Source organism: Kryptolebias marmoratus, linkage group LG1 (assembly GCF_001649575.2).
Source record: "Kryptolebias marmoratus isolate JLee-2015 linkage group LG1, ASM164957v2, whole genome shotgun sequence".
Classification (NCBI taxonomy): domain Eukaryota; kingdom Metazoa; phylum Chordata; class Actinopteri; order Cyprinodontiformes; family Rivulidae; genus Kryptolebias; species Kryptolebias marmoratus.
The window spans coordinates 8,052,647-8,064,826 of NC_051430.1; the positions used below are offsets into that span (position 1 = coordinate 8,052,647).

The 12,180-nt window shown below is 40.4% G+C and overlaps 1 long non-coding RNA gene across 1 annotated transcript; it reads right to left on the reverse strand.

Moving 5' to 3' along the window:
- Positions 1–5,684: 5,684 nt before the first annotated feature.
- On the reverse strand, positions 5,685–10,013 carry LOC112450458. The gene is made up of 3 exons (XR_005232914.1): positions 9,867–10,013; positions 7,414–9,557; positions 5,685–6,472 (listed from the first exon to the last, which is right to left on the reverse strand). It is a non-coding gene; the product is annotated as an uncharacterized LOC112450458 (long non-coding RNA).
- Between the last annotated feature and the right edge of the window lie 2,167 nt (positions 10,014–12,180).

Sequence of the window (12,180 nt, forward strand, 5' to 3'; positions counted from 1 at the left end):
CTTTTACTGAAACTTCACAGTAGCAGTTTGTTCGGTGTAGCGCTTACCTAATTTAAAACAAATAGTGCATCATTAGTACTTCGCTGTAGCTTTTCAACATAAAATAGTTTTGTTATCATACTGTTGCTGACCAGGTGACCAGTATGCCCTCAGCCTGCTCTAACAGGTGCTTCAGGCTTCATGTCCTTGTAAGGACACACTGTGGAGGACACTGCTTGGTTGTTTACTCTGAGTCAAGCAGCTGCACAGCACATTTATAATGCTCTCATAAGTACACTACACATGGATATGGGTTTCCTCGCTACCACTCCCAGGCTTATGATTAATGAGCAGCACTTGGAGCCGCATGTGTTGCCGTCTCGCAGCTCCAACATATCTTTCCGGCCCCAACATTTTGTATCCTCTGTGAAAAATGAGCTCCTCTGTATCGTTCATTACAATGTTCTGCAGCTAGAGCTCTACCATGCATATTCCTGTTCGCTCAGCCTCGTGCTGTGCTTGTACCCTGTGTGTGTCCATGTCAGTTTCGATCAAACTCACTTATCAAGATGGCTATCTACTAAAATGTACAAATGACAACTGCAATTTGGGACTATTACAAAGGGAGACGTGTACAGAGGAGGACCTGTAAAAACCCTTGTGGCAGACACACTGGATAAGATAGCCTGGCCTAGCAGGAAAGCAGCCACTTTTCTGCTGTGCAGGCACAGTGTTATGGCAGTGGATGAGTAATCATTGTTCTCCCTTTGTTAGTTATTGCTGTAATTTGGTCTGTTGTAAAATGGAGTCCATTTGTCTGACAGTACAGGCCACAGTCAGTCAACTGAATCGACACACTCATGGGGAAAGCACACAGACGCCTCACAGAAACACGACAAATGCTTGTGCACCTTCATATAGACCCACACAGCCTAGTGTTGCATACACACTCCTGCCACTCAACGCTGTCTCAAGGGCACATTTCAGTAAAACCGCATTGGAAAACAGCCATCTTATAGATTGGACCTGGAGACAGCAGCACAAGCAAATCCCCTATTGTGGCATAAGAAAGGCTGCCATGCTCCGATTGCTCTCCACAGACAATGTAAATTATATTGTCAGGCACAGTCACTTCCCAGCTCACTGTGCAGCTAACAAGAGTCAGCCGCCAGCTCAACAAGAAGAGGAGGAGCGCCCACTTTTAAGGGACAGAAGAATTAACTGATGTGGCAACCCACCTACACCAGACTTTGACATGCATGCACATATAAACAGATTACACACACACACACACACACACACACACACACACAAGGCATGTATGCATTTGATTTATTTTCTTTCCTCTCTGTTGGCTTTCAGTAAAGCGATGGCTGTGCTAAGGAACATAGATGCTGCTGCTCAGCCATGTTGGAACTAAGCTCCCTGTGTGTCTGCCTGTAGATCCTCAAGAAGCTGACAAACTTAACACTGAGGTCTGTGAATAATGTCAAACATGATACACTGGCTTCCATCACTTCAAAACCTCCCACAGCTGCCTCAGAATGACTCAAGGCTGAGCTACAGACGGGTGATTTAGTGTCAGTATTACCCCTGGTGGACCGCTTTTTGTCTTTGTCGTTCCATTTCATGGTCTTTACCAAAACTGTCCTTCCTGGGTCTTGCTCCTTGTGCAGCTGTTTTTCGTCTCATTTGTTCCAAGATGTTGTCAGACCACAGCTGTTTGATCCTCGCCACATTTGTGTTCTCTCAACAAGTCTTTGTTGCTATGGATAACTTGTCAAATTTTCATTATTTATCTGAATTCTTGTAAACTATAGTGACACCTTGTAAAATACAGCCAAGATGCTGTGAAATGTTGATGACAAGATGGTATAGCTTCCAGAAAAACAGCTTGCACCTAAAGGAAAAAGCTATAAACCAGCCGTAAAGGCTGTTACTGCACATGTACATGCTTCTGCAAAGCCATGAACCTAAACCTTTAGTAAATTGTGCAACTTATGCAATTATGCAGCCATAATTAGACACATATTTAAGACGAGAAGTACATAAAACAAACAGCATCTTTCACACACCCCTCATTCCCACAAGCTGCCCCCGCTGCAAGTTAACATGCACATAGAAACAGCTTTGCCTTCTCTCCGTCAAACATTTCCTCCCATTGCCGGCTAAAAAAGTGTTTCCCAATGCTGACAGGGGGAATGGATGGCCTCCATTACGCCTGGCTACAAACACATTCCGCCAGGATGAAGGGGCTGTAAATTATCCTGTGAGCGAGCAGCACAGGCCACAATCGAGCCAACAGCACCCCCTCCTACCTCCCCCCAACCCTTCCCTACTTTTAATGGGGTTGGCCCGTCCACAGCTTGCAAAACACTGAATCACACACCCCGTATCCAAACATACACTATCACCTGTGTGTATATACAGCATGTGTGTGTGTGTGTATGTTACTGAAATAGAGCAGGCTTGTTGAATCAAGCACCTGGGAATAAGTCCTTGAACCCATCATCTGAATAGGTCAGATTTAACAAAGATGTGCACTGTAGTAAATTGCAGCTTGGTTGCTCTGTCGTGACTGGGCACAACAGACTTCTGCTGCCTTACAGAACAATAAATGTGTGACGGGCCAAACACTGACAGGTCTAATGATGTGAAGCTGGAGGGTGTAACTGTAGAAACATCAGCACTATGTCGGGTCAAATTCAGTTCACATGACACAAGTGTTGTTGGCAGCTGGTAAGCCATCAAATAAGGTCGAGACATTGCCCAGTGGCGTGGTGAAATGCTAAGCTTTTGTGCGTAAATTATTACATTCAAATAGGGAAATGTCAGACAATATTTTGCTCCCACTAGGTAAAGCTGGTTCTTCTTGTGCGACAGTTCCCGCCCAGTCTCACCCTGTAGCACTCACATCTCGGTCCTCCCACTTGGCAGTTGAAACCCCCAAAGGAGAAATCTTCCAACTGTAACCACTTTTCTGTCTTCGTTCTCATGACATTTCAGCCACATGTTTATCTTCAGTGCTTCTTTTCAAACTGCTCAGAGACACCTGAGAGGCCTGTTGTTAACTTCATGGGTCTTGAACTTCTTTTTTAAATGTTTCAAATGTTTCTGACCATCAGATAATATGGTATTTTGTGCATGTGCATGATGTAAATGTGTCAAGCATTTTTCCATTATTACGGCATCAGGTTTCATTCTGCTCTGCCAGTTTTAAAAACATTCACATTCTTTTATTTTGTCCTTTGCTGCTACTGATTACATGTCACTCAAACTTCAAAAACTACTCCCCAGGTTTTAAATTGAAAATGCTGTCCTTATAGTTTTCAGTAGAACTTTTTTTTCCAGAAATGGATTTCTCTGAATAAAAAAAAGACTTGTTTCATTTTCTTTTCTTTCTTTTTTTAACATTCAGTTTGTTGTCTTTGGCTCAGTCAAAAGTTATTCTTTTCTTCGGGTCACAAGCACCACAGTGTGCCAAACTTTTTCAACAATCACTTAAAGGTTTAATCAAATGTTTAATTTCAATTTCATCTGAAAGTTAGAAGGATCCGATGAAAGCGAAATCTAAGTAACTACTGTCTGTTAGTTTTAGACGTGGCTGCAAACAGAATCAGATTGACAAAGAGAAAGTTTCTTGACACCACACAGTTTTAGGAAAATCTGTATTGCATTAGCAATGTTCTTCTTAATCCAGGGCCCTTGAGATTAATCAGAGACAACAAACCAGTAAAAAGGAATACTTTATAAATGTTTAAGCAAAATTAGTACTCTGTATAATGTAAACAAAAGTTTTCTGAATGGTTAGACACCTTACATAAGCAGCGACAACGTTATCTGGGCCTTACTCATCCAGCAAAATTTTCTTGAAAAGATGTTATGAAGACAGAAGTTGTCTTGTGATTGTTAAAGTGTAAAGAGCTGTGATACACACAACTGAAAAGTTGTATATGAGACCTCTCTTTGCTGCGTCTTGCTTTCATTTTGTCAGGAGCGGTGGAGGCAGAGGCCAACCTAGAACGCAGACTCATACTGAAAGTAAAAACTAATTTAATAAATAACGAAAATAAGCAAAACAAAAGCTGACGTGGCAGCAACTAAAACTTAACAAAAATCCAAATACATAACAAAGCAAGGCAACAAGGAAACACGGGGAGCGAAGGCAAACAACAAGCAATGATCCAACGACTAGTGGGAGAAATGACCGGGTATTTGAGTGCTGAGGGTAATCAGGTAAGTGGAGACAGGTGACATGATTAATATTGTTCACAGGTAGAGATGGGAGTGACAGGTAACCAGATGACTAAGCTGAGGGAATGAAAATGAAAACAAACACAGACACATGAGACAAGAGCATAAGGAAACACGAACCAAACTACAAGATAACAGAAAATAATAAACACCAACTGAAACATAAAGCAACTAACTGAAAACCAAAACCCCAAATCCTGACACATTTAGCCCAAGCTAAAACACTAATACAAAACAGGATTTTGTTGAATAAGCCAAACAAAATCTGATTTTAAATGAATCTGTTTGGGCTAAATGATGGTGAAGACAGGCCAACATTCACAACAAAAGATGTTAAAGCACCTCCAGTGTGGGGTGGGAATGATGCAATAAGCTGAACCTACATGAACCATATAACCCAACAAAATACCCCTCCTCTCCTTTTTTTAGGCTCATACCAAACGGCAGCCAGCTGCAAGGTCCTGTCTGAGGTGAAATGGGTGCTGACAGGGGTAAAGGGGTCAGTCTTGCTTTCAGGGTCAAAAAGAAAAGAGGAGGTGACAGGAGTGGGTGGAGGAGGAATGAGGAGAAATGGAGCTGCTTTCACTGCGGTTCTTCTTGAGTGACAGGCAGCACAGCTGTGACACTGATGGTGCATACCAGTGCACATGGACTTGAGTCCATACAGACGTAGCTGGAAGGAGCTTGATGGAACTAGACGGAGTACCACAGGAATGAGGCAGAGGGGAGAATCAACAACCAACATTCTGTTTACCCATCGTTTAATTTGCTGAAAAAGGTTCAACCATCTCATAAAAAAATCAGCACACATAACAAGGTTTAAGTGTTGTATTTATAAACGGGGCCTTTTATAGCAAAATCCATAATCTTTAACTTGTGTACATGAGTTGCATTAAAACTACAAAAAAAAGTTACCAGACAACAAGTGACTTTTTAAATATTATGCTAATGCTTTGCATATTTTACATTTAGGAAAACCATTTTATTCAGCGAATACATACTGTTACAGACAAGTTATGTCAAATACACTAAATAAGCAAAGAATAAAGTGCTGTTTATTCATTAAAATTACATCTTTTGACAAACTATCTGTATTTTGCTGCCTCATGATTCAGCAGCTTTAACAGAACCTCCTTTAACAGCAATAATTCAGTAGTTGTTTTCTGTTTGACTTTATCAGTCTCTTGCATGGTTGTAGAGGAATTTTGGCCCACTCTTCTTTACATAGTTTTTTCAGTTCACTGAGGTTTGCAGACATTTGTTTCTGCTCAGCTCTCTTAAGGTCCCACCACAGCATTTCAGTCAGGTTGAGGTTCTGGACTCTGATTGGCCCATTCCAGCACCTTGATTCTTTTCTTCTTCAGTCATTCTGTTGTAGATCAGCTGCTGTGTTTGGGATCATTGTTCTGTTTCATCATGACCCAGTTTGGTCCAAGCTTCTGCTGTCAGACAGATGGCCTCACATTTGACTCCAAAGTCCTTTGGTCTACAGAGGAGTTCATGGTCGACTCAATGACTGCAAGGAGTCCAAACCATCTCACTTCCACCACTGTGCTGACAGCTGGTATTAGGTGTTTGTGCTAATAGGTTGTGTTTGGTTCTCAACAAATATGGTGATGTGATTTAAGGGTAAATATTTTTATTTTGGTCGTATCTAATCAAAGGACATTTTTCCAGGAGTCTTGTGGTTTAGATGCAACTTTCCAAACCTAAGCCATGCGCCCACAATATTATTAGAGAGAAGAGGTTTCCTCCTGTAACTCTTTCGAACAAGCCAAAGTTGTTCAGTCAATTTCTAATTGTCCTTTCGAGAACTTTAACCTCTAACCTGCTAACTGAGACCTATAGAGTCTCAGATGGAGCTCTTAGGGTTTTGTCATTTATCTGAGCATCTCATGATCTGACCTTTGGGTAAAGTTGCTGGTCCATCCACTCATGAAAAGATTGACAGCTGTCTGAAATGTTTTTCACTTGTGAAAAATGTTTCTCTATAGAATGATAGACCTCAAATAGTTCAGAAATGACCTTTAACCTTTTCCAGATTGATGGGCAGCAACAGTTGCTTCTCTAAGGTCATTGCTGATGTCTATCATCCTTGGCGTTGTGTTAACACACCTGTAAGCTCCAGAGCCGCAAACTGATGAAACTCCTCCTCTCATAGAGTTGATCACTCTGATGATGATCAGTTCATCAGTACATCTGATTAGCATTACCTGCCTGGGACTGAACCTCTTAAATCCTGTGGAAACAGTAAGGATGGACTTTATTTTTCACACACAGCTTTTCCAGATTGGCTTTGTTTTTGTTCAAGAATTATGACATTTGTGCAGTTTGGTTTCTGTGCACTCGAAGTTAGATTTGAATAATTTTATAACCCAGTAAAGACCAAATATATTTTATTATGTCCTGTTACATAAAACCCCAGAATTGTAAGAAAGGCGACTTTCTTTTCATGTGACTGCACTTAACTAAGTACTGTATTACCTAACAATCTAAGGTAAGTATTGCCAAATAATACCTGTTTTTTAAGGCATAACTTAGTAATTTCTTTTATTTAATCAATTGCAATAATTCCCAACCGCATTTGGAACAAACAATCGATGAATGCATTCTGTTTTTATTTTTGCTTATTTTGACACACTTTACCCCTCAGTGCCCACAGAGTTGCAGCTGGCTTCAGTGTCGAACACAACTGTGTTCAACATCAACTGTCTTCAGATTCATCAACTGACAACACATTAAAATGATACACATGTTCCCATCGCCAGTCCTCTCTCATCAGCCTGACCCAGTTTCACCCACACCCCTCTCACTTTTCTCTTAGAAACATTAAAAATTCACCTTCAAGCCTGAAAGCACATCCTGTGTACATGCAAAATACTAATGTGACTGCTTTTGAGGTATTCAATTCACTTTCAGACGTTTGACTTTTGAATAAAATTTAATGAACAAGCTTGGCAGTGGCAGAAAAAAATAGAGGACGCTGGAAAATGCCATAAAAAACAACAGTTGGTGTTCATTACAGCTTCCTTTCAGGAACAAACAAAAAGCACATTTCATTGTCTCAAAATGACAAAGTATAGACACAGAAAAGACTAAAATAATTAGACAAAATTGGGTCAAAATGCAAATTTGTTACACCTGATTGATCACTCTTAACTTATCTAATAAATGACTTACTCATTTGCATTTGCATCCCAGGCTGTCCATCTAAGTGTTTGTTATTCTGTGTCCTCTTTTTACTTCTCCTGCCTGTGGCATTGAGACTGGCCAGCAGAGTCATTCCTCTCCTGTCAGCATCATTGCCCTTTTTACCCTGCAGCCATTTATCTGCCTGTGAAAGAAATTGTAGGTTTATTAGACTGCGGTAAAACAATCCACCTCTCAACCATCCGAAGCCAAGCACAGAATGACGGCCAGTTCTGCACATGACAGACTCTGCTGACACAGCTAGTGTGTCTTTGTGTGAATTTGCACCAGATGGGAAAACCAAGAAGGCCTGTTTGTCATCACCCGAAAGAAAACAAACTGCAAGAAATAATCTGTACATCCTGAGGTTCTCATCATTATTGCTGTTAACATCACATAGGTTAGCTTTTACTGACTCCCTAATTATGACACAGGTGGACAGAATATTACAATGAACACGAAAACAGAGATGCAAGTTCATGTGGCTGTATCATTATATACCTAAAGCTAGTTTATGACTCCTGAAATCAACACACCTAGGCCCCATCTTTACCGTCTCACCTTGGCTACTCTGCCAGCCTGTGGTGGACCTATGTGGAAGTGGCTTCTTGTAGTCTTAGCCAGACTTAGCCCAGCTGATCTCCTTTAACCAAGATTCTACCTCTAGGTGCTTGTCAGCAAGCTCTCACCCCAGGGTGAAGTCCAGGAGGGTGCTCTGGTTTTCCTGTTCAGGCCAAGGTAACCTGTTTCCTTTGGTCTTCCTCAAGGCTTTTGAAGAAGAAAAAAAAAGAGGAAAACTCCCTCTGTATTGGAAATGACTCTTTGCCTCAAGTGGAGAAGTTTGATTATATAGGAGTTTTGTTCATCTTGTTTGCAGTAATGAAGAAATTGTTCTGGTCTCTTGTGATGAAGAAGGTGTTGTGCTCATAGTGAAGAGATATGGATCATGACTAAAGGAACGAGACCTTAGATACAAGTGGCTGAAATGAGCTTCTTCAGTAGGGTAACTGGGCTCAGTGTTAGAAATGTTCCATCATTGAGGGGAGGCTTCTGATTAGGATGATTCCTAAAGTCTTTTCTTTAGACGTTTTCTGGGCATGTCCTACTGGGAGGAGACCTTGGGGAAAACCCAGAAGTTGCTAGATGGATTTTATATCCTCTTTGACCTAGGAAAACCTTGGGATACCCCAGGAGGAGCTGGAGAGTGTCACAGGGGAGGAGGATGTCTAGGTTTCCTTTATGGATTTGTTATCTTTGCGATATGACCAGACAAGAGGAAGAAAATGGATGGATGAATGGACAAAATTTATGTCATAAAGTTTCTCTTTCACTTGTTTAATTTTGTGCATATACACAACCCACTCCTCTGCTAATTTAAATCCACAATATTTCTGCACTGAAATAAATGTTGCATGACAGTTTAAAATGGTGAATTATAACAACACACCATATCTTTATATTGCATAGGCAGTTAGGTGTTTCAATATAAAAGTTGTCTGATTTATTTGCTGAACCAAATTATTCATATTCCCTTGTTTCTGGACCTGTTCAAAGCCAGTTTGTATGGCGTGGGAGGCAGAACCTTTTTGTTAAGGGGATCTATTGTGAAGAAGGGCCTTTGTCATGATAGATGTGCTTAATTATGTTTAAGTAAATAAAAGAAACATCAAAATGTTTACTTGGTAAACTATGAACATGAAATAATTCAGTTTGAATCTATGTGAAGTGAAGTTTGAGTGAGTTCCTTTAAAGTGTGAACTTGGACAACATTGCCTGTAGAATGGAGTCCAGCAAAGAGGCGTTGATGCTGATTTTATTTGACTGCCTGGCCTCATCTAGAGCCACTCAGCTGTCTCTGCTCGACGCTCTGAAACAGTCTAGAAACATGTTCATAATAGACATGTGATTATGACAGCAGAAATTATAACAAAGATGTGGGTCTCTACCTACGTTTTACTCTTTGGATTGAGGTTCAGAGGATCCGACCTCCAGCTGTTCCTTGTTTTGTCCTTACTGCCATTTTACTAACGCCACTGTGATCCACACTGCCACCATCTGACATGTTCACCAGCATGACAGGCTAGTCAACATGTATTCCCACATGACATTTGCAGTCTCATCTTGTTGTGCCTTCACTAATGACCACACAAATGCACACACACACACACATATACACATAAACAAGAGACCAAAATCACTGATGTATTTGGGTATGTCAGTCTGATGTGCAGAGCAGTTTGTTGGCTTGCCAGGCAAGATCACATCAAACAGACAAGCCTCTTCATGGAGGTCTGGCCTCTTACTCAGCCTCTCGCTCACACACACCCACCTACGTCCACACGCACACACACACCCTCATGCACACGCACTCACCCAGACACATACACAAACTTTGGTTCGCAGGTAATTAGAAGCTGGAGACCTTCCATTAAACACAAACTCACCCTCTTGACTCCACAAATATTGATAAAGGATCTGTCCACAGTAATTGTGATTCCAAAGCAACCATGACAAAAAAAGTATCTCCATCAAGGTGTTTGCCTTCTTTGATTTCATACACTCCTATGAATACACCACCCTTGTTGTTTGTGTTCACAGGCAGATAAAAGCTCACAGGTACAGTATTTCTGCACATATTCATACAGAAAAGTATGTGTGCCGCCCCATCACAAAGAGTAAGTTCAAAACAAAGGCAGCCAAGTATTTGGGTGAAGCCAAGTGATATGCATGAATGTCAGTCAGGGCTGATCTTCCTGTCTGTCTGTTCACCTGTGTGAAAGTCTGGTTGGTTGTTTGAAGCTCAGCCTGGAGTCTATCCAGGCCATCATTCACACTTTACCCAAGGAGAGGGCGTCGGACAGGTTTTATTAAAACTCTGTCAGAGGGTGTGTGTTTACGTGTGTGTCAGTGTGGTTATGTGTGTATGCGCGTGCATCTGCCTCAGGCTCAGAAGAGATATCATCTTTCCCTTGACAAGTTCTTTCATCTTGCCTTTTTCTCTTCTTGACAGACACTATTTTGATTGCCAGACATTTCTTTTTTACTCAGGCCTTTCCGCAAGGCTGACTTAATCTATTGTAATGTGTTTAGAAGCACCTCAGATGCTCTCTGTGTAATGCCTTTCCAGTCATATCATTAAGTAAAGCAAATAACAAAAGGCAAAATGCAAGTGAATTTTAAAAATTGGGGTCTTAAGGAATGGTTTAACGTTTACTAATGCGTCACATTATTACATTACCCATTTAAACTGAGAGGTTTAGCTAAGACTCCTGTTCATATATGCCTTAAAGTATTCTCCCCAAAATAATCTTCTACTACAACTTAAAGTATATGACACCATTACAAGAAGCCAGCAGGTGAGAGGTGAGGTACAACCTGTACAAGTCCCCAGTCCATCACAAAGCCAAATAAAGACTCACAAGACAGACAACCGTGCATGCTCACACTCACAACTAGGTACAGTTTATATTTACCAGTTAACCTAATATGCTTCAGAGGGCTTTTTCAGCCTGAAAGTACATTTAGAGCTTGTAAAATGAAACCTATAGAAGTGATTCTGACACATTATTTATTTTATTGTTTTGCAAAATTGAACCCAAAATTTAAAAAAACAACAACTTTGGCTTGTTTGTAAAAACAAATTCAATTCAAGTGAGTATTTATCTTATAAAAGAGTCTACTTCCATGAGCTCCACCGGCAAAGCTAGCTAAATATGTTTGTTTGTATAGCCAGCTACGACTTACTCAGAACAAAATTTGTCTTGACTAAATGGTTTCTGTGAGCTACACTACTGGGACCTCCCAAATACATACGTGTTGTATTTATTTCATGTTTGAATCAGCTGTGCTCAAGTGTTTGCCCCAGTATTTGTCTCAGAGTTTCACACTCTGGTCTGATAGATGGCAGTAATCCTCTGATGAGCTAGTTTATCAACTGCTAATTTAAATTAAAAGAAGTCTGATTTCTCACCTGGACTAGACAAATAGGGCAGTCCTTGCACATATAGTCTAACAAGGACTGCTTTACTCCAACTGGAGATAAAACTCTAACATGGCCATCCATGCCAATGTGAAAAACTTGAATGGTACTTCTGTACCAAGTAAACTAGGTCTCTTCTAGTTAGTTAAAGATACAGTGGTTGTCTTAGTTGCAGATAAAATAAAACTGTGGAAATCTTCCTCCAAACAAACTGTGGCCACTCTTCAGAATACCTTTTTGCTCAATAAGACAGGTGTATTTTAGTATAACTGGATTAGAGGCATTTATTAGCAGGGTCAGTATCGATTTTTGTATGTTACACATGAGCATGACCAAACATCCAGTAAATATTTGTTTATTTAAAGATTAGAAATCAATCAAATTTGTTTTTTAAACACAACACAGGACAGTAATCCAATTTGCTGAAAGAACAATATCTTTTGTTTTTAATCAACATTATTTTAACCAAGATGGACACCATAAAACTGAATACTGCTGTCTGCCTTGCATGCCAAAGTTTTAAATAAGGATCTTGCACAATCTGTTCAAAGTATGTGTTAAGAATAAGTCTCAGCTACTGGATCTGTAAAATTAAACGATTTATAGCCATTTTTGTGTTTGCTAAGGTAAACTAGCTGTGGCAGTCACATTGATTCAAAACAATAATCAGTTGTAGATGTACATCCAATGATTATTTTCTGAAAATCTTCTACTAGTTCCTGAGATATTTTGCTAACAGACATGACACATAAATGCACACAGGTGCATGCACTCACACT